The sequence below is a fragment of the Canis aureus genome, chromosome 37, assembly GCF_053574225.1.
Source record: "Canis aureus isolate CA01 chromosome 37, VMU_Caureus_v.1.0, whole genome shotgun sequence".
In the NCBI taxonomy this organism is placed as follows: Eukaryota; Metazoa; Chordata; class Mammalia; order Carnivora; family Canidae; genus Canis; species Canis aureus.
The window spans coordinates 11,530,142-11,552,978 of record NC_135647.1 but is presented as its reverse complement, the minus strand read 5'-3'; the positions used below and the strand labels follow the sequence as shown (position 1 = coordinate 11,552,978).

The following is a 22,837-nucleotide window of genomic DNA, read 5'->3' as shown; positions in this document are numbered from 1 at the left end:
GTTTTGATGTAAATGAAAGTAAGAAGGACCTTGACTAAAGTTGCTGTTTTCTTCTGACGTCTGTTTGCAGCCTGTCTATTCCTCCAAGGACATTCCAAATTTGGTTCCAAGAACATATTTAACATATTTTCATGTAATTAAAAGACTTTTTAAGAAACGCGGGCAGAGAGGAGCTGCCACAATAATACACAATTGCATAGGGCTGGCTGGAGGTATCCTGGCCATGAGTGAAATCTGGGGGTGTGGGGCAAAGGTTCCAGGGGAAAGGAACTTCTGGGAAGGGAGAACATTGTGTAGAGGAAGCACTAAATAAATCCTCACTCATGCAGCGTGAGTGTGGCATGGAAGTCCATCCTAGGAGGTCGGGGCCCATAGGAAGGCCCTAGAGGTTTCTGTTAGGTTTGCAAGTGAGTAGATATTAAATAAGAGACTAAGGATGCAGTAGAGAAAAGAGGCCAAGTGAAAAAGCAAAAAGAGTAAGGACAGAGGGCAGAAAGAGGGAATGAATGGTAGCGCAAGACAAGACAGAGTGGCAAGAAGACAAGTTGGGCCAAGTTTTGAATCAGCAATAATTGTGCTTCAGATAAACCTCACTGGATACCATACCACCACTGTGCAAAGCTAAGACAAGTTGGATCCTCCACCTCCATCACACTTCTTATTTATTTTTAAATTTTTATTTATTTATTTGAGAGAGAGGGCACATGAGTAAGGAGGAGGGGTAGAGTTAGAAGGAGAAGCAGACTCCCTGCTGAGCAGGGAACTCGATGTAGACCTCAATCTCAGGACCCTGAGATCATGACCTGAGCTGAAGACAGATGCTTAGCCAACTGGGCCACCCAGGCATCCCACCCTCAAACTTTTTAAGGCACAACATATGCACCTCCAAGAGGCAATTTTTTCCTGAGGGATCGACTTCAAACACAAGGATGCTCATATTGCTATTGACCTCTATTGCTCAGTGCTATACTTCTCTGGCTAAATTATTGCTTTTGACCAGGTGGAAAGAGACTTTGCTGATTACCACACGAGGATGGGACTATGTGGATTACTACATGAGGAAGAGTATGATCATTTACCATAGTAGCAATGGTATTTACTCTGTGCCAGGTGCTGTGCAAGGGGATGCATGTGGCTGTTGGTAAGCCCCCGTACTTGCTTTCATGGAGGTTACAGACTAGGGTGTGTGACATGTGTGAAATGAACCACTGAGATTTAAAACAGAGAAGTGTCATGTTCATATTTGTATTTTACTGAGATCAATCTGGCCATGTGGTGCAGAAATGCATGACTAAGGGGCAGAGATGGACACAGAGACATTGGTTGAGGTGAGAGTAACAGTAGTGATGAGGTGGGATCCTGATGGTGGGATGGTTCCACACAGAGGTAGGTTGGGGTTTCGAGGACAGATCAGAAACTAGCTGTCATGGGCAGGAAGCCCAGGATATGGGATCTGATGATATTTACTCTTTGTGCAATAATAGAATTCTTTTCTAGGGTTTGTGGGTGCTGAGGATCAGAGATTTTAGGAAAGTGAAGTTTCTAATGGTCATCTGGTAGAATGGAAGAGCAAGCTCTCTAGCTTGCCATCAGCATCAGGAGCTTGTTTGGGTTTAATGATGAGGAATTGACAGCAAGATCAATTCGTCCAAGCATGAAATTTTTCCCAGCAGCACTCAGGCCCCTCCTCACAGCCTAAAACAAGTAGTTGGCTCTAGTTTTCCAGAGCTGGGGTGTTTTGGGGGCAGATAGGATGGAATGACAATGGCAAGGAAACTAATGAGAGAATAAACCAGAGATTCTCAATGGAGAGGAGGAGGTAACCACACAGCCCTAGTGTCTGAAGCAGGTAGAGATGCTTTTGGCTGTCACAGTGATGAAGAACACCGTTGGAGGTTACTGGGCAGGAACCAAGGATGCTCAATGTCCTGCAATGTGTGGGAAGATCCTCCACAACAAATAATTGCCCTCCCATATTACCAATGCATGCATTGATGAACACAGAAACGGAGGGATCAGGGGCTCTAGCCAAGCCAAATAGATAGGGAGGTAAGGACAAGTGAGGGAAAGAAGGCAGGTCAAACAGAGGAAGACGTGAGCAGGAGATCACACCTAGTGGGGAGAGTCTGAGTGTGCAAGCTTGCAGGATTAGAGGCTGTGGGCAGGCAGTGGGGCATTTGAACCCCTGATTTCATTGGCGGGGAAGTTCCCAGTGATGTGGCATAAAGGATGCATCAGTCTGAGTCCTCTGAGAAGCAAACACCAAGATGGAGTTTGATATGCATGAGGTCTATTAGGGTAACACGGTGAAAGATGAAGGGGAGGAGCAGAGATAGGTGAAGAGAGTCTTCAAGTGACAATGCAGAATTGACATCTGGGAAAGGAGAGGAGGCAGCAAGGAGGACTGGGGAGGAGAAGCTTTAGAGAGCAGTGCCCCTCTTGAGAAAGTGTGGGCCAGAAGGCTGGGGGTGCCCTACAGCAAGGACTGCTATTGGAAGAGCACCGAAGAGGGCAGGAATGGATGGGTTGTGTACCCTTGCAGCGTCCATCATGGCCCTGGCATTGATGTAGTCTGCCTAAAGATGCAGCAGATGGGGACTGTCCACCAACTGTCCCCCATCAACAGGTTCTCTTCAAAAGACACCGAGCAGCGCATCTCTAGGACTACTCCACAGGGCTGGCTGACGTCATGCGGCAATACAAGCTCAACAGGACAGGGATGCAGACACACATATTTGCTTTGTGCAGTATTTTATTCCTAATGCCTTAGCACCTCCACACTTTGATGCAAAAGTTTGCCAAATGAACAACTAAATGAAGGTCAGGAAACAGAAAGGAGAGCACACGGCGTAAACCTCACTATGAGCGTTCCTTCGAACTCTATCACTTACTAAGTAATCTTAGGATGATTATCATTTGATTGGGATGGTGATGAATAGCTCCTATTTTATGGGTCTCCGTGAGGATTCAGAGACATTTTAGGAGGAAGGTACAGCGCAGTGTCTGGCAAATGGTATCCAGTAAATGCTCACTCATAATAGTATAATGATTTCTTCTCATTATTCTCTGCAAGAAAATCTTTTACTGTAGCAACAAAGAGAAACACATTCAGAAAGTTGGGCTATGGGGGCTTCTTTTACCTTCCACGTTAGACTCAGTGCTCCCAGAAAGTGAGGAATCCGTGTTTCTCTTGCTTTGTAAACCTTAGTCCTTAGGACAATGTTCTAAATACAGTCATTATATCCATCATGCAGACAGAATAAAGGCCAAGGGAGGGGACAGTCACCTAATAGATATCTTCATTGACTTAGCTAAGTGGGTTTTTGAATGAAGGAAGTGAGAATGTGTGTGTATCACGGCTGGAGCTGGGTGGAATTTACCAGAGACACATATCACCCTGGAGCCTTGTCTTCTCTGCCAGGAAGAAGCAGCAGCTTGCTTTCCTGGTGAACCAAGGCTACGCTTGCGTGAGTATCTCTAGAGGGGAATGTCTGTCCATTAGACTGGTAACTAAAGGCTCCCAACCAACTAGGTCTCATTCCTCAGCTCAAGGAGCTGCCTCGATAGCATCTGGCACAGTGTCAAGTGTCTGCCTGGCACAAAGCTGAACTTGGAATTGTTATATCCCTGGGGGTAGGACCTAGGCTGAGGGTCCATAGGCACCTGTCCGCAGGGTATCCCTGTGCAGGGTCTGGCCAGAAACAAGCAGATCCCCATGCTTCTCAAACTTCTTTGTTCCCTTCTCCAAATCTTTAAATAGGTGTAAGAACAGGGCTGTGTCAACTGCCTGACTCTGTGAACATTATAATGGTTGACTGATGGCATCCCCACAGACGACACAGAGCCCATGAGGGTGAAAGTCTCTCAGGCTTGAGGGAAGCCATGCCAGGCATCCTTCACTAGACTGCGGGAGAGTCTCAGGAGGGGAGTTCAGCTCCTCCTGCACCAAACAGAGCCTGTGGTCCTTGCTTTACAAATATTTGGCTCCTTATCTCCTCTCACTGGGGCAGGGGAATAATACTATCTTTGTTTTGTAAAATGCCTTCTACTTTGCAAAGCACTTTCACCCACACTGTATAATTTCCTTTTTACTGTGGGTGCTGTGCCCTATCCAGATTAGGGATTATATTAATATTAAAAGCGACCACCACCATAGCAGCTGCTGACTTTTATTGACAGCTTCCCATGTACCAGGCACTGTTGTTAGTGTGCATGACAAGCAGGATGATCATGGAAATAGGAAAGCCAAAAAAATGAAAAGATCCTGGGGTTGCTTTGTGCATATTGCATTTTATGTGCTAGCTATGGGGACCTCAAGGCAACCTAGGGCGGCATTTTTGCACTGTTTCTTGCTAAGAAAAAAAAAATCTTGCTTTCTACAGCTAACTTCAATATTCTCTATCATTCTTTCTATGGCTTTCAAGACTTTCCATGAACTAGGTCGTTTTCTCTTTATTCTGAATAAGCCAAATCATGGTCATTGATAATAGCGGTTGACATTCGCAGGGCATGCCCATGTACCTGGCTCTGCAGTACACTATGCATTTCCTCTTTTAATCCTTGCCACTACCTCCACGAGGTGGGCGGGATTATGATCCTTGTTCACAGATTAGAAAATGGAGGCATGAAGAGATTAAGTGATGTGCCCAAGCTCCCTAAGCTGGTAAGTGGCAGGCTGGGAATCTGATCCTGGTACTGGGGCTCTCAATCCCTCCCTGGGCTATGCGGCTGATGGACCATGGCATTCCTTTCTGTCAAGCTTGAACCAAATCTGAGAAGTATGGGTGCGTCACCCAAAGTGAAACCTGTTTGCTCTAGAGAAACAAGGGACCTCCCAAGGGAGCCCCTCCCCCATCAGAAATGTCCTAGGTCACTGCTGCTTGCATTATGACATCTCATCATTATAAGTGTAACAACTCAAAGCGGACTATAGAAGTCATGTCAGAAGAGGCAATGGTCAATGCCTTTTTTTTTTTTTTTTTTTTTTTTTTTTTTTTAGCTAAGCTTTTTGGGAATTGGTTAGCCACTAGTTAAAATTTGTTTTTTTTTTCTCTATTCTCTTAAGGAAGAACCATCAGAAACCATATCTGGTTGGCCTTCCTGCCCTACCGGTTGGCCAACTGTTCTTGGGATGTCAGTGTATTAAACACCTGGAGGTAGAGCTCACTTTCTCACATTCTACTCTTGGGGTGCTGACTGCCTGCCTTTTGGCTATACTGCCATATTCCCATGGGCTTGGGGTACAGTCAACCTTAAAGTGGGGCCAGGCGACTGCTTCTGTCCTTCATCTGGATGCTTCTTCACATGCATATCATTAATCAAGAGGAACAGGACCCTTTAATTCTGGACAATGGAATAAAGGGTGCTATTGCACATCGTACACTAGACAACTGGGCAAATGTTCTTTTCCAGAAGAGTACAAGACATTTCTTATGCTGAGGAGAAGCTGCTTAGCCTGAGGCCTCCTGGTTTGCTCTCATGGAAAGGAAATTATTGGCTTGTGAAAGGACATTCCTGAATCATCCCGGAAAAAGCATTATTCACCATCCTGTGGGCTACATATTTCGTCTTGCCTGCTTGATTGTAGCTTCGTTTTTAGGTTTAGAAAAAGTTGTTTTTTTTTTAGTCTTGGTTTGTCACTTGTTTTAAAAGCTTTATGCAAGTGAGAAAGGGTTTTACTTTATAAGAGACTGTCAGCCTCAACAAAGGTGACCTTGACTGTCCCTGCAAATAGAACTGAAATAGCTGGACATACCCACTTCTGACCACTTTCAAAGTGCTTAGTAAGTTAGGCTGTAGGAATCTGTTGGTCTACAGTCCACAAAGCTAAACATTTCCAGATGATCATTTGCGATGTGGCTGCTAAAGACACAGCCTCTGTAAGACTTGAAATGTCACAATTATTTAAAGGAACCCTAGCAAATGACCCTAAAAACACACATGTACATACACACATGTACACACACACACATACATAACTCATATACCCTGATCCAATCAGAGCTCTGAAAAGCATGAAAACACTGCATTGCAAATTCATTTAATCTAAAAACCAACAGTTCTCCACCTTGGCTGCACATTACAATTCCCTGGGGCTTTTGAAATACTGATACCTAGGACCCACCCCTAGAGTTTCCTGTGTAATAGTTCTGGTGTGGGACAAGGTGACCAGCTGACCCTGTTCACTAGGGACAGACGGGTTTTAGGATGTGGAACTTTCAGTGCTAAAATGAAAGGCATCACAGATCCAGGACTAGTTGGTCACCTGGAGTGGAGATGGGTTCTCTTTGTAAGTGTCCCTTGTGATTCTAATGTGCATTAGTATTGAGAGTCACTGATCTAAATTCTTAAACTTCAGTCCACACACTAGGACAAGTAACTTAACACTTGAAAAGGTATTATTCTTTTGTAGAGGATCTTCTTAAATACTCCTACTACTCAAGAGGCCCTTTGTAAATAAGAAGTCCTGGCCAAATGACACCTTTCCCTCTCTCTGGAAAGTCCCAAAGGAATCAACATGTCCAGGGAGCAGCTTGCCTATTTTTTTCTCTCTCTGGGCTCAAATCCACACACTGAGCCCCTCTGGTGAAGTAGGGGAGACACTACTGAGTTGATTATTTTGTAACTTAAGAAGACTTTGTGGGGGGGATGTTTGCTCAGGAGACCAGCATTCCAAACCAGGTCATGGCAAGCTGGAGCCCTCATCAGTCCTAACCAGCAGGAAATGCCAAGCGGGTCAGATGCTCTTCTTCCTTTAATTTACAGTTGGCTTTCAAATGATTGATCTCCATCCAACAAGGTTCATAATAATGACTTATCTGAATCATCCATCTTGCATCTGAGTATCTGAGCTGGGAGGAAGAGAAGAGCATTTTATATCCAGGAAACTGCTAGATGCACAGCCATTCTCAACCCTGGTATCCTATTCAATCACTTGGAAAGCTTTTAAAAAACTAGGTGCCCAGGGCCCATCCCCAGTGCAATTCAGGTAGAATCTAAGGGGGGGGGGGGGGGGACTCAGGCAGTACTTTCTGAAAGCTCCCACAAGTGACTGCAACGTGTAGCTGGGGGTTAGAATCACCATTTGGGAGCCCTGGTTCTCAAACTGTGTTCCCCGGCCAATTGCATCAGCCACACCAGGAACTCATTAGAAATGCAAACTCTCCAGTTCTGCACTGGACATATTAAATAAGAAACTCTGGGGATGTGTCCCAGCAGTTTTTAAAGAGTTTTCTAGGTGATTCTCATGCATGATAAAGGTTGAGAACCAGTGTAGATGGCAAGATGGTATTTTTAAAAAACCTGCCGAGGTGCTTAAACTGCTTACTGTTGCCTTTAATTCTGTAGTCTGCAGCAAAACCCAACTCCCCTTTTGGATGACTCTCAGTAATAATGGGATGAGCCTTCGCTCACCTGGAATGAAAATAAAATATAGAAGACACATCTGGGGCCCTACTCTTATTTCTGGACTGGAACCAACAAAGCAAAATAATGTTACGAAGCAATGGAGGCAAATTATTTGGTCATCTATAATTAAGTCATCTGCTTTTGTATTGTTTTATAAGATTTCTAGACTTTCCCTACTATGTCTTCATCATATAAACTTGGAGCTGCCAGAAGAAAATTATGCCCCAAACAGGTTTAATTAGAGAGATACTGGGTTGGAGTTCCCCAGGGAAATCTTCGGTATTACAGGATGGGGGTGTTTATGAGGTGGAATTGAGGACAGACAACCTAAATTCACTCTAAGCAAGCAAGGTCAAGGGAAGCAGGAGAGGGTAGAGAAGCAGGAAGATGAAGAAAACAGGGTGATCAGCAGTGATATGACCCAAGAGAAAGGAAAGCGAAGATGACTTATTCTCCAGTCTGGGGAATGACTGATATTTCAGGATCTGAGATCTTCTGGACCAAGAGTGACTGAAAGGCATAAATGAGTATTTTTGAACTGGGGATGTCCAAAGGCCTGTCCTCTCCTGTTCTCCCACACCCCTCTAATTTATAGACCCAAATCACAGGAGAAAGCAGGTGACTTTTTGTGTGCATTAGTCAGTTCTTACAAGTTGGGTATCCAGAATATAAATTTTTTCTAAGTAAAAATCAAAAGAATGCTAGATGGCGAATTAGTGCTTATTCAGACACCTATTCAATTATTATGTATTTTAATTCTCATAACAATACTAAGTATCAGGGACCCATATTCCAAATGAAAAACCAAGGATCAGAGACACTAAGTAAACAACTTACCCAGTAGTTACACGACAAAGCTAAGGTTTTAATCGAGGCCTATCCAACTCCAAGAGCTATATTTGCTTCCTTGGTCCAGAAAGATGTAGACTGGGGCACAGAATAGTGTAGCCAGCTGGTAGTTCTACATCCAACTACAACACAAAAGAGTGAGTCAGGAGCTTCATCCCTAGAGAGAGATATTGTGGAGGGGCAGTTCTGTACAGTGTTTCTACAAATCTTGTGACACCTTCTATCCCAGAGTATATCTTCAAGGATGTTCATTTAACAAAGATGGAGGTCTCTTTGGGAAAGAGGGCAAATTTATTTCCTGATCAGGATAAAAATGAGATAATATCTCCCTCCAGGGCAAAGGACAGGAGACTCCTGGGTCAGAGATAAAGGATCAATTGTCTCTTGTCTTCTGCTAGCATCTATGAAACCATGACAGGCTAAATTGTTAGTGTGCAAGCAGGGTAAGGTCTCAGAGCTTTGACAGTTGTTGAATGGACTCTTAAACCTCAATAAATACAGATAGAGCACATTGGAATCCTTTCCACTCCCTGAGTGCGGAGTGAATGTAGCCAGCTGACTAGAGTTTACGTCTCAGAACATCCCACTATTCTCCTGCTTTCCCTCATCCCCTCCCCCTTGCCATGATTACTGAATCTGGGCAGTGACTAGAATTGACAAGTGGGAATTAGGAAGCTAGTACCGGTAGATGTTGACTTCAAAGAGACCCGAGGCTCACGTGTGTGCCAAATTGAAACTTCACTGTCACTGAATCACAGAGTGAAAGTGACTTTAGTTGTGTAGGCCACTTTTCGCTGAAGGTGGCAAAATTTTTTTGGAACCTCTTGTCATCCACAAGATGGAAATACATACCTAAAAGGGGAGTGAAGGTGACACGATATGCACCTGCTTAGGATTTCTTCTCTCTCTGCCCGATCTTGTCTTCTGAAAACACATAGACTAAGACACTATCCCATTCTCACACCCCCATGTTCCCTCCTTCTAGGTACATATTTTCTGATCCGTCCACACTCCTTGATATCATGATCAGACCCCTTACAATTCTACTCATTCTCCTCTGAATATGCCCCCTTTTGTCTATCTCTTTGCCTACTTCCTTAAAGAAAAATTATTTGGTCTTTTTCTAAAAGATTTTATTTATTTATTCATGAGACACACAGAGAGACAGGCAGAGACACAGGCAGAGGGAGAAGCAGGCTCCCTGTGGGGAGCCCAATGTGGACTCGATCCCCCAAACCCCAGATCATGGCCTGAGCCAAAGGCAGATGCTCAATCACTAAGCCACCTAAGTGCCCCAAATATTTGGTCTTTGAAGAGGTAATGCCTGCACATAGTACAGAAATCAAGATACAAATATGTTTTCTTCCCACTCAGCCCCTAGCCACCTGCTCCCCTTCTCCATCCACTCTTACTAGTTTCTTATTCTTCTAATGATATTCTCTATAGATTCAATTGAATGGACTGGACACATAGGATAACAACCAGAAAACAGCCCTCCTTTTTTACCTTATTACTTTCTTTAAACACATTCGGCAGAAGTTTGTCTTCTTGATAGAATATCAGCCCAAATTCTCTAGGCATTAAAAGGCCTATTCAGGGTACACTTGGGTGGCTCTGTCAGTTAAGTGTCTGACTTCATTTTGGCTTAGGTCATGATCTCAGGGTCATGAGATCGAGCCTTACATCGGGCTCCACACTCAGAATGGAATCTGCTTGAGATTCTCTCTCCCTCTGCCGCTGCCCCTCAGAGGGGCACTTGCTCTCCCTCAAAATAAATAAATAAAATCTTTTTAAAAAGTCCTACTCAAGTGTAAGATTGAAACTTCAGTCTTACAATGAATATAATGTTTCTCTCTTCCCTCTAGCTCAGATTGCACTTTCAGATGAGGGGCTAGTTACAGGGGAACGGGGCACGTGTTGTTAATTCACTGTGCACCTATTGCTTTTCTCTGCTACTTCCACTTCCTCCAGATTGGGGTAGAGGAGATCAGCTGGAGAGGCTGGGAAGAATTTGCCTCCATGAGTCCTGTCCTATTGGTCATTGATACCCTCTGTGACCAAGAGCTATGCATCTATGTAGTCTCATAGCAGAGCACATAGTAGGTGCTCAACACGTATTAAACAAGTAAATACATTCGTAAGAGGATGAAAAAACTCAGCAACTTAATAGGTGTGTTGAGATTGACAAAATAATGCAATAAAGGACCAAAAATATGCACATATAGCTCTGCTCATGGCAGCAAGGTCCAGGGAGAAAAAGTGATTAATGCTGTGTTCAAGCTATCACTCTAAACCAAAAATGACCTTTTAGAAAATGTAATATCTGGGATGATGTTCACATAACACTCGTATAAAGGATAGTGGAATTTTGTAGTAACACTACTTATTTTGAAATTTATAGTTCTCAGGCAGATTCTCTCATCTTGCACATAAATAGACATTGTTTTAGCCCAAACCTAGACTTTATGTTTATTCTTACTAAATTTACCTTTTTAGTTTTGACCTATTGTTTTCCTCTTGAGATCTCTTTGATACTTAACTATTATGAAATACATAATCACTCCTCCAGGATTTTTTATCTGGAAATGTAAGAACATCCACAGGCTTATTAAGTGAATTAGCAAAAATACTGACCAAATACAAAGCCATTAGACAACCTTCTCTAGGTTGACACATACTTTTCAAAATGATGACACTGTTTACTATCAGATAAATTCAACTGCATACTACAACAACAACAAAACAAATACACATACAGACATATTATAAGTTCAGTTTTTTTCTCAGTTAGACCTGAAAATAGGTGGTACAGAACTGGTATGGCAACTCAAGTATAACAGGTGGCTTCTATCCCTAAGATTACCTAACAGTTCAAGATAGCTGCTGGAGCTCCAGCCATTACGTTCCTTATCCAGACAATAGGAGAAAAGACAGTGGCAAAAGGGACCCTTTCTTTGTAGGAAGTCTTGAATATGTTGGATTTCTGTTATTGAGGAAGGAGCCAATAATAGATACTGAGTTGGGCAGTTCTTCCCATGTCAAGCTTCAAATTTCATTTAGCTGGAATCCAGCCTACATTTCCCCAGGAGAACACAAGAGAAATTTTGTTACTTCCCCTGTAGGTACTCCTGTTACAGAAATTACCTTGTTCCTCTGGTGTACTGTTTTAGCAATCTTATCCAAATTCAAATGCAATTAGTTAGACAAAATTATTTTTAATAAACCAATGCTTATGTCTAATGGTTGTCATGTTTATTTTTCCCTTAATTGTTCATAATCCATAAATTAAAAAAACATCCTAGAGTTTTGGAGGACCAACTTCAAATTAAGTCATTTCTGAAACTGCTTTGCCTTCAGGAATGTAGTACACACACCCAACCCTTCTGTTCTGAGATGATTCCTTCAATAAAATCAATATGATGTTCATAATGACACTTGCGACTTCCCTCAACTTTGTGGGTAATAATCCATATCAGCTGGGGTTCAAATAGAGGAACAGAACCACTAGTGTGGTAGAGAAGACAGGATCCATTATAGGGATTAGCCTTGAAGCATTTGTATAACTGTTGTGTTGCATCTCATACTAGAGTCTGAATTCCGCAGGACAGTTGGTCAGGATGACAAGGTGGATACAGAGCAGTAGTGAAGACAGCCTGGAACCTGTTTCTGCCTCTCACTGTGTCTAGGTCTGGACCTGGCTAGGGGTTCAAGAGCTGGAGGAGCAAAGCCTCATGGCTTCTTCAAAGGCCACCAGTGTGAGCCAACAGACTAGAACAAGTTGGAGCTGCTGTGATGACCCTACTCCCACCTTCAGAGTGAAGACAATGTGGCTGATCCTTTCCCCTTACCTTCTAGATCTGGTACAAAAAATGTCTCCATGGTCCTCCCTTACCTGGAGCCAGGCAGGAAAGGGGGTGGATTTAGGGAACTACAATTGCAGCTGCACTAATAGGACACACAAATTCGAAAACTTCAACCGTTTGAACCAGCTGAATGTTCTTCTACTATCTTGCTATGTTTTCTTTTTCTTTGTTTTTTTCCTTGATGCTTCTCTTATCCTTTCCACTTTGAACTTTATTTCCCTCAGTAGAGAAAACAGAAAGTGACGAGAGGGGGTGATCTCTCCTCTCCTCTCCTCTCCTCTCCTCTCCTCTCCTCTCCTCTCCTCTCCTCTCCTCTCCTCTCCTCTCCTCTCCTCCCCTCCCCTCCCCTCCCCTCCCCTCCCCTCCCCTCCCCTCCCCTCCTCTCCTCTCCTCTCCTCTCCTCTCCTCTCCTCTCCTCTCATTATTTGTTGGCCTTGCACACTATGCACCAAGCAGGGGCTCCACCCTTCCTTCTCCTCCCTACTCTGATTATGGCTGAGATGTCCTCTTTGTCCTCATTGGCATGTCCCTGGAATCCCAGCTTTTTGGAACTTTTCCCCTCCTGAAGCTATTGATCAGACCCATTGTTTCTCTGAATAAAATCCTATATCCCCTTCTGCTGGAAGATTTATGAAGAAATCTAAGATGGTGCACTTTTATTGTCCCAAGGATCATACATTCACACTCCCCTTACTTGAAAGACAGAAGTAACTCTAATATGAGAATTCCCCCTCTTTCTCAACAATGGCAGCACCACCTCACCAAGGCCATGTAACAGGGCAGCCCTTCCCATCCTCCCAAATATCCCCTTCTGCTTGTCTACTGCCTCTCTGGGACAATTTTTCCCTTTGAGGCTGCCCTTTATGCAATTTATTACAATCTGGACAAAACTCTGTGTGTGTCTATAGAATATAATTTGCCCCGTAAGGCAGGCCCTCTCCACTATGGCTCTTCTTGTCCCCTCCCCACTGCCCCAGCCTTGTGTGACTAATTTGGAGCTGTCTGTGGGTTTGGGGAGTGTGGAGTGGGGCACAGAGTTAGCCAAAGGCTCTAAAAAATCTGGATAATTTGGAGCAAACCAAGGCTGAAATTGAGTCCCCATGAGACACAAGCACATGGAGAACAAGAGATAGAATCCTTCATTCCATGGACCTGTGGGTGGAGGGCTCTGTCACAACTGAAGTGCAAACACCCAGGTCAAGTGGACTATAGGCAAATTCACCCTGCAGCAGGTGGATTTCGTCCTTGAAGTCTTCTTGCTGCTCTGCATTCTAACCAGAACTTCACTCAAGATTTACAAGATGCCCTTTTCTCCCGGAGCAGAAGAAATAGGCTAAAATTCTTATTCACCTAAGGTGTTCATCTTCTCTGGTCTTTTAAATCTCAAGCGATGAGGAGAAAAGACTCTTTAATGGCAGAGATACACACCATCCACACCAGATGGGAGAGTTTTGGCACACGGCTGGGTCTTCCTGGATGTCTCCTACCTACATGACACGACTGTTAACTGCTCAATCCTCTTGTGGCTTTCATTACGCACAAAACAACTAAATTCCTAAAGAGATGGAATCTGCTTGACACTTTTACTTGGGCAATAGTTGTCGCAAGACAGATGGAGGCATACACCTTGATTTCTTAAAAGTTATTAGCCACTCTCAAGATCAAGGCCAACTGTCCTCCCTCACCAGATATTCATCACTGGAGTGTGTAGATCTGTGACTGCACCCGCCCCACCCTCATCTCAAGTCCTCTGGGACCCTGAGGGAGCCTCTGAGCACCAGACTCTTGCTCAACCAGTAGGACTAGACTGAAATGTTAGGTAAGGTTTCTCATGAGTGCTTATTGCTGCTGGCTCAAAATTGATTTTCATTGTTTTTCTTAGGAAAAATCCTGGGAAACTAAGGGAAGGAGAGGAGGGTGGGAGAATGCTATGGAACAGAAGGCTTGAGTTGGTGAGAATATAGTCACTCTGGATTTTTTTGTCTTGACTCCTCAACTCAACAGCCAGGAGATTCATTCCTCATGAACCACAGGGTGAGCAAGTTTGACTCTTCCCTGAGATCTGGGAACCAGGTAGTGGGAGGGAGGAGTATGGTTAGCTATTTTGCAAACTAATCTGCTAAATTTCTAAGCATTAGTACAGTTGCTAGAATTAAGGAAAGCCTATTATTACAGAACGCCTCGTGCATTAATGTACACACCAATCACACAGGGATCTTGATAAAATGCAGATTCTGGTCCAGTGAGTCTGGTTGGATTGAGAACCAATGTTCTGCATTTCCAGCAAGCGTCCAGGGGACACCAAAACTTCTGGCCCATGAACCACACCATGAGTAGCAAGGACGTATGACACCTAAGCAAGCAGTAATTACTGGGGCATCTGTTAGAGCCACTATTATGGGCTAAATGCATTCCCTCCCCCGTCCCATTCACATGCTAAAGCTTTGACCTCTTAGAGGTGGGGCCTCAATTAAAGCTAAATGAGTCAGAAGAGTGGGACCCTGATCCAGTAGAATTAATGTTTTCACAAGAAAAGACACAAAGAGGGACGTCTGGGTGGCTCAGTCAGTTAAGAGTGGACTATTGATTTCAGCTCTGGTCATGATTTCAGCATTGTGAGATGGAGCCCTCTGAGTCCAGCTCCATGCTCATTGTGAAGTCTGCTTGAAACCCTCCCTTTCCCTCTATCCATCCCCCCCACATGCACTTTCTCTCTCTCTCTCTCTCTCTAAATAATAATAAAGAGGACATGCAGAGAGCTCCCCCCACCCTTGCCCCCAACATGAGCACAGAGGAAATACCATTTGAGGTAAAAAGGAAAAGCTCAATTTTCTACCTGCAGATCTCCTTTACTTTTATATAGAATGCTCACACAGTGTTCTGGTCACCAAATGTGTAAATGCGTGGAGGTTTTTCTCCACATCAAGCAATTCTCTGCAATACCAGCTGAGTGTCCTACACTTTAACTCAACTTTAATACTATCTATCTGGAGACAGTGTCAGATCCCACAGTGTAAGGGCTCTTTCCCATAAGAATCATCTCCATCCTACTTCCCATGTCAACTGCAAGTAGTAGGTCCCCAGGTTACCCCCAACTTCTGTTTCATTTGGTTACAAATTTGATGTCCCTATGATCCCCTCCTCAGTTGTAATTAATTTGCTAAAGAGTTTCACAAGAACTCAGAGAAACACTTCATTTATGTTTGCCAATTTATTAAAAGATATGATAAAGGACACAGATGAAAAACCAGTTGAAGAGCTACAAAGGACCAGGTCTGGACAAGTCCAGAGCATAGGAACTTCCATCCCCATAGAATCGGGGTGTGACCTCCCACCGTGGATTTGTTCATCCTCCTGAAAGCTCTCTAAATCCTATGCTATTGAATTTTTTTCCCTAAGGCTTTCTCACGTAGGCAAGATCAATGATTAACTTGACATCCAACCTGTCTCCCATCTGTGGAGGATGGGGTGTGTGACTGAAAATTCTAAGCTTCTAATTATGGCTTAGTCTTTCTCTTGGCCAGCTCCCAACCAGGTACCATCCAGGAGCCCACCCAAGGTCACTTCAATAGAACAGAACAAACTCCCAGTACTTTTAAAAAAATATTTTATTTATTTATTTGAGAGAGAAAGCATGAGAGAGAGAGAGAGAATGCAGGAGCAGGGGGGAGGGGCAAAGAGAGAGGGAGAAAGTTGACTTCTTGCTGAGCAGGGACCCTAGTGTGGGACTCAATCTCTGGACCCCACGATCATAACCTGAGCCATAGGCTGACGCTTAAATGACTGAGCCACCCAGGTGCCCGCTGCCAGTGCTGTCGTCATTCAGGGAGTTACAAGAGCTGTAGGAGTCTTGTGTCAAAAACTGTGGTCAAAGACAAATATTAGAACAATAGATTTTCTTAGTATCCTCATCACTTAGGTAATGACAAGAGTCTCAGAAGCTTTGTATCGGGAACTGAGGGCAGGGACCAATTTATATATTCTATGACCTCACATGAAGACATGGCGCAGGAAGAAAGCTCTTGCCGGAAACTGAACGAGATGGCATCCTGATTTTGGACTTTGGACTTTTCTTCCCCCCGTGATGAAATAAGTATCTGCCATTTAACCCACCCAGCCCGTGGTATTTCATTATGGCAGCCTGAGCAGACTAAGATAGCCACTATGGGGCTCACCACACATGTCCTGGCCTTATGACAGTTAGGAGTTCTGGAGAATCAGAAAGATTCCTGTGCTCTATGACCCGAGATGTGACAATCTGTAAGCCCAGACAGGCTGGCTGCTCCCTGCACTTTATCACACTGCTATGCATCAATTCACTCTTTCATTAAGTCGGTGGATCTCAACCTTGGCTGCATATTAGAATAATCGGAAAGCTTAAAAAAGTACACGGGCCTGAGTCCCACCTCCAAAGCCTCTGATTTAATTCATCTGGTGTGCAGCCTGGGCATCAGGATTTTTTTTTTTTTTTTAAGGTTCTGCAGTGATTCTAAGGTTGAGAGCGACTGCTCCCAGTGAACAAATTAGGAGCAAGAAAGGGGTTATGGTCAGCTGGTACTGTCTGCTGGGGAAAAGAGTACAGCTGTCTCTATGTAGGTGTGAGCATGAGAAGGGCGGCTGGCAGAGTGGGGAAAGAAGACCCCCCATTCCCCCCCAGAGTCCCCAAAAAAGGAATAGGAAGTGATCAGGTTAATTTTCTACAAAAAGTTCTGAGCCACTCCAGCAGTCCTGTCTCCTCTGGGACAAAAGGTTAAATAAAGAACCTTCAAAACCAGTCTGTGGAATGTATCCCTTTAGTTAGCAAGAGGTAAGGCTCTGCTGGGTAATTCCAGATCTGGACAATTAAAGAAGATTCCCCAAATTGTCAGTGGCAGCCTCCCGGTCAATACAAATCTCCTCTTTTGCTTTCTTCTGACATAAGACCGAATTTCCCCTAAAAGTGCTGGGTTGCAGCTGCTATTCTGGGAGACAGTGCCTCACAAGGGATAGACTTGTCCATTCCATCTCTTCTTGGAACTGGCTCTTGAGTTCCCTCTCCTGCCCTGGTCCCCGGAGTCGGATGGTCCTCAGAGAGCAAGTTGAAATTGGACAGCAAAAGAAAAGCAATAGCAAAAGGAATAATGGCTTCTTCCTTCATTTATTTGTTTCGTTTCTATTTACATTCACCCATGGAACCATACTGCTCCTGCCATGTTGTGTTGCACTTCAGTGATCTCTGCAACAGAGTTAAGTGTTCTGTAACTGGGCTACATTTTTTATCCACCACTAAGGAACAAGAGAATTCCCAAACCCATCCACTTACGTGTGGAGTTAACTGATCCCACTTGGCAGCCTTCAATGCATGATGCCTGGGTTTATTGTGCTGGGTGAAGAGGCACATCCAGGTAGTGGACGTGTCTATGAACTGGACTAGATATCCAACAGATGCAAACATCTCTAATTCAGAGATTTGTCTTCTACGTGGCAGGAATAGGAAATTGCGTATCCAGCACCTGGGATAGAGCAAACATTTAGCACACGGTACCCCATTTAATTCTTATAGCAACCCTGTGAGAGTAAATATTATTGTAATTTTATTTTGTAGCTGAGGGAACTGCAGCTCTGACACATTAGGTAATTTCTTTGCCCAAGGCCTTGGCAGTATTAGCACTGGGTTTTATGGTTTGGCCGTGACCTTCCAGTACTCCTAGAAAAAACCTGATCATCTCTATTTTATGGGAGAAGGAATCAGGCTCCAAGTGTAGCCTGTGGAAGGTTTCTGAACAGGAACAGTTGCCAGCTTGCTCAGCTGCTGTACATCTCTCTATGATCTTTGGTGTTTTTTTCCCCCCCAAGACAGTCATGAGCCTCACCATTGTTGGAAGTCACCTCACCATTTATGGGATCTGATAGGGCTGATGGATTGGTTCCCAGAATCTGCAGTCATTGCTGGACTTTAGGATAGAGCCTTTCTTTTCCTTTATCCTTTCAAAGACCTTTTCAGGAAGCAGTTAAGTAGACCTAGAATTATATGTGAAATCAGAGGATTTAAAAAAAACTGATTTTTTTTCTGTCTTCTGCAACAAAATATAAATGTGAGTAATTTTCCCATTCGTGAGATTTACAACCCCCTCTTGTCAACCTTTGGTGCCAACTTCACCATGATTCGTATTAACACTCGGCTGGCTGGAGTTCTGCAGTCGCTTATCATCATTTCTATTTAAGAACATAATGAAAATACAGCAGTCTTAAAGTCACACTGCTTGGAATAAAATGGGATCCTCGATCGATATGGAGACCCCCGTGACCCAGTTCATCAGAAGGGGCTTGGCTGGAATGGGTTTTGCACTGGCCTCTCTGGCCACTTCTCTTGCTTTCTCTGTTGCAAGGTCAGTGAGGGTTAGCCTTGTAGTTGGAAATAATAGTTCGGGATCATGATCAAATCTTGGCCTCATTAGCAATATAATCTGTCCAACCGAGGAAAGTAATTGATGGAGTTTGCCCCAAAGTAGGTGAAGTTGGTACTTTCTATTTGAGAGACCCCAGTGAGGCCCCAGAGTCCTCAAAATCCCTTTCCTGTTGTCTCACTTTGGCTCATCTTATGCTTCATACCTGAACTGAAATGATTCTGATTAGCTATTTATACAATCTCCAGTATTTGTGGATATGACCTTATTTGAGAATTAAGATATGATCAAGTTAATATTTGGTCCTACTGGAGTAGCATGGGTTGGAACCTAATATGACTAGTGTCCTTATAAGAAGAAGAGAAGAGACATGGAGACTCAGAGGGAGGACACCATGTGCTGACAGAGGCAGGGACTGGAGTGATGTGTCTGTAAGCTAAGGAATGTCAAGGTGACCGGCGATGCCAGAGACAAAGAGAAAGACATGGGACTGATTGTCTCTAGAGGCTAAAGGGAGAGAATGCCCCCCTCATCCCCCCCACACTTTGATCTCACACTTCCAGCTTCCTGAACTATGAGAGAATAAACTTCTGTTGTGTGAAGCCACCAGGTTGTGGTAATGTAAGGCAATGCTAGGGAACCAAGATGGGCAGGCAAGAGAGGCTGGCTTGATATCGGAGCGGTGAGCTCCCATGGGATGAGAAAGCAGGGCGCCATCTCTCCTGGTTGTAGGTCAGAGGTGAGAGCCACCAACCACTCTGGATGGGTATCTCTTCAAGGCCTGGGGTTTATTTCATCCAGGAGAAGCTGCTGCAAGCCCGGAAGAATTCTGCTAAGGCTCTAGGGCATTGGCTTCAGGAGGAGCCTGAGATCCCAGAGCAGAACTGTACGATTTATAAAGAATCAGGTTCTTGAATGGGTGCCCCCAAAAGGAAGATGACCTCTTGTCTTTTGCACAACTGTTCCCAGGGCCATTTCTCTACCAAGAGACAGAACATGCCAACTCTTCCTTCTATGAAATCCAGGGGTTAATTGACCCACTGCCTGTCCCTTGTCTATCTGATCTTGCACCACTTTCCTTAGGGTTGATGTACATTCACCATTCTGACTTTTCCACCTCCAACACTGCCTATCTCTGTGTGTTTGTCCTGCCAGAAGAGACTCCAGGGAGCCAGGTTAGCTACCTTTTGTCTACTCATTCCATCAGGTGTCCAATAAATGTTGGTTAATAGATTCTTATTTTTCATTTTCATTTTTTTAGAAACAGACGTCCTTTGAGATGAATGCTATAGAGTGCATTCTCCAGAACACCTCTAAGGCAGAGGCCTTTATTCTTCAGTGGCTGGGCACACTGAGCAAAGGGAGCCCTCTCCTGGGATTGCCTTTATCTGGAGCAAGCTACCTTGATCAAGTGAGTTAATGAGTGGTCAGTTTAGGGGTGCAAAGGCTGGCCCCCTCACCTCATATCAGGACATCCATAAGGACTGCATGAGCCCTTTGTTACAGCCACATCCATGTTGGACTTCTCCATCTGCCCAGTTCTGCTCCCCTGGCTTTCCTACAGGTCTTGTTCCTGAGGACACTCCCCAGTAAACACTTCCCACACCCAAATCTCAGAGTCTGTTTTCCAGGAAACCTGATCAAAGACATCTTTCAACTTGATAAGATGGAAGAAATATATTAACCATACTTACAGATATAAAAGTCTGAAATGCATAGGGCTGTAGGCAGTAAAATACAATGCCACTTTATTTCTGCATGGTCTCCATTCTCAGCCTAATGGCTGGATCTTCAGGGCTCTACTGCACCTGAGGGGCTCATGACTTCTGTGCCCAGTGAGGCTGCTCGGTAAACACTCACTGAATACGGTAATGGATGAGTGTTCATGGAATTCAGCTTGGGCCTAGGATGAGCTAAAGATGTTTCAAAGTGTTTTCCTTGCCTCTTTGTAATGGAGAGTAGGGTCCATGGAGGGTCTTTGGAGGGCCTATTAGTTCCCTAGCGCTGTTGTAGAAAACTAATAGAGAATTTTATTATCTCACAGTTCTGGAGATTAGAAGTCCAAAATCCAGGTGTCAGTAGGGCTGTGTTCCCTCTGAAAGCTTTAGGGAAGCAACTGCTCCATGCTTCTCCCCTAGCTTCTGCTGGTTTACTGGCAATCTTCGGTGTTCCTGGGTTAATAGATGCATCACCCTGATCTTTGCCTTAATGTTCACGTGGCATTCTCCCCATGTATGTGTTTCTGTGTCCAAAGTTCCACTTTTTATACACCAGATATTGGATGAGGGCCCATATTTTATCAATCTGACCTCATCCTGGCCTAACTAATTGTATCTTCAATGACTTCATTTCCAAATAAGTTCACATTCTGAGATACTAATGATTAGGGCTTCAACTTACGAATTTTGGGGGTGGGAGGGCACACAACCTAACCCACGACAGGGTCCCTCTATAACCATTTTGTGTAGAGGTTCTAGTTTTTTGGTTCAGAAATCCCAGATTTTCTGCCATGCTCTGTGGTAGTAATGTAAAAAGTACCATCCTTTGATTACTTTCTCTAAGCACCAATAATTCAATCCTGTACTGTAAGGATTTACCTTTGCTTTCACTGGGCTTCCTCTGCCTCTTTGGAGCACATCCTTAATCACCTACCAGAATGTAATTGTTGAAAAGGCACCATGTCTGTGTCACTAGTCTATGTCCCTAAGTTATTGCTGTCTACATATTTGAGATTTCTCCCACTAGACATGTCTTTCTGCATCTGAGAGTCCTCAACCTACCCTCTTTCCTGATACCTCTGTAGAGTGGTCCTCCACCTTGACTGCCCTATGGAATCACCTACCTGCAAAATGCAAAGGTTTTGAAAATCCTGTTGTTCAGCCACCCCTCTGTCTCCCCAGGGGATCCAATGTGCACCCGGATTGAGTGCCACCACTGTATGCCACTCTGCAGTGGGTGTTGTCTGAGTTATAGATAGTTCCTACCTGTCCCACAATTCTGATTTTACTACTACTTTAGAAAACTAGGAAATTTTGCATTTCAAAAGAATTTTTTTTAAAGATTCTATTTACTTATTTGAGACAGAGAGAGAGCACACATAAGAAGGGGGGCAGAGGCAGAAGGAGAAGCAGACACCCCACTGAGCAGGAAGCCCAACTCTGGGCTCCATCCCAGAACCCCAACACCATGACCTGAGCTAGAGGCAGATGCTTAACTGACTAAGCCACCCAGGCACCCCCACATTTCAATAAATTTAGTAAAGGTTTTCCATCTTTTCCTTCATTCTTAGCAAACAAGTTTTACCTCACAACTACTCAAGAACAGAAGGCAGAGGAGAGGGGCCGCTGTAAGAGTCGTTTGCTCCTGTGTGTGATGTTGACAAATATCTAACAAGCAGGGACACTGACCAATCAGACCACGGTCAGAGGTAAACAGTCAAGGACTCGCTGAACAAAATTAGCCCTATTTATTCTTCTCCTTCTATTTACCAGAAAACCAAAAAGTGGAGTCGTGGAGGGAAAAAGAAGAAAACTCTTCATTCTTACTGTTCTTGGCTTATTTAGAGTCATGGGACCCTGAGGCCCTCAAGGGATGAAACCAGAGGTCCCCAAAACTGTTCTGCTCCCTGAGCAGAGTGGGTCTACAGGTATGACCTCAGAACTTTGAGAAGCAAGTAAGATAGAAGCTGCTGCACCTTCCATGAATTTACAATTCATACCCTTCTGATGCTTTTGCAATGTTGCCTCTGGAAAACATGTCCCAGGCCTACCTTCAATCTGTAACAGAACCAAGGCTGGATTCAGAGTATTACTCATGTGCATGACACATGAAATGAGAAGCTCAGAGTCCAGATCTTTTTTTTTTTTTTTTTAACCTGGACCCTGGAAAGTGAAAGACAGACCTGCCCGAGTTTGTCCTCCTTTCATTGCCGGTCAATTGCTTTGACCTCTTGACTTTGCATCTAGCCAAGAATTCCTCCATGGGCAGCTACAGGATTGCCCCATTGAGCAAATGTTGATTTAACCTTTTGGGTCTCCTGACACTGTTATGAAGTCCATTCCACCCGCAACTAAGTTGTGAAAAGAGGGAGAAACTTGTTTTTGTTTATTGTTTGTTGTTCAGAGTATATATATAGGAAATTGCAATATTACTTTTCCATATGAATTACTCTATTGCCACTTTCACAGTCTGGAAGTGGAGGAAATATATTCTTGGTTTTAGAAAGATAGTTCTAATGCCCTATTGCTGTTTTTCAATTTCCTGTTTCATGCTTAAGGAGATTTTCTTTTCCTGTCCATTAATTTTGCTACAAAATATTATTTACATTAAATA

The 22,837-nt window shown here is 43.9% G+C and overlaps 1 pseudogene; it reads right to left on the bottom strand.

Moving 5' to 3' along the window:
* Positions 1 to 539: 539 nt before the first annotated feature.
* On the bottom strand, positions 540 to 623 carry LOC144306882 (U4 spliceosomal RNA; annotated as a pseudogene).
* Positions 624 to 22,837: the final 22,214 nt, after the last annotated feature.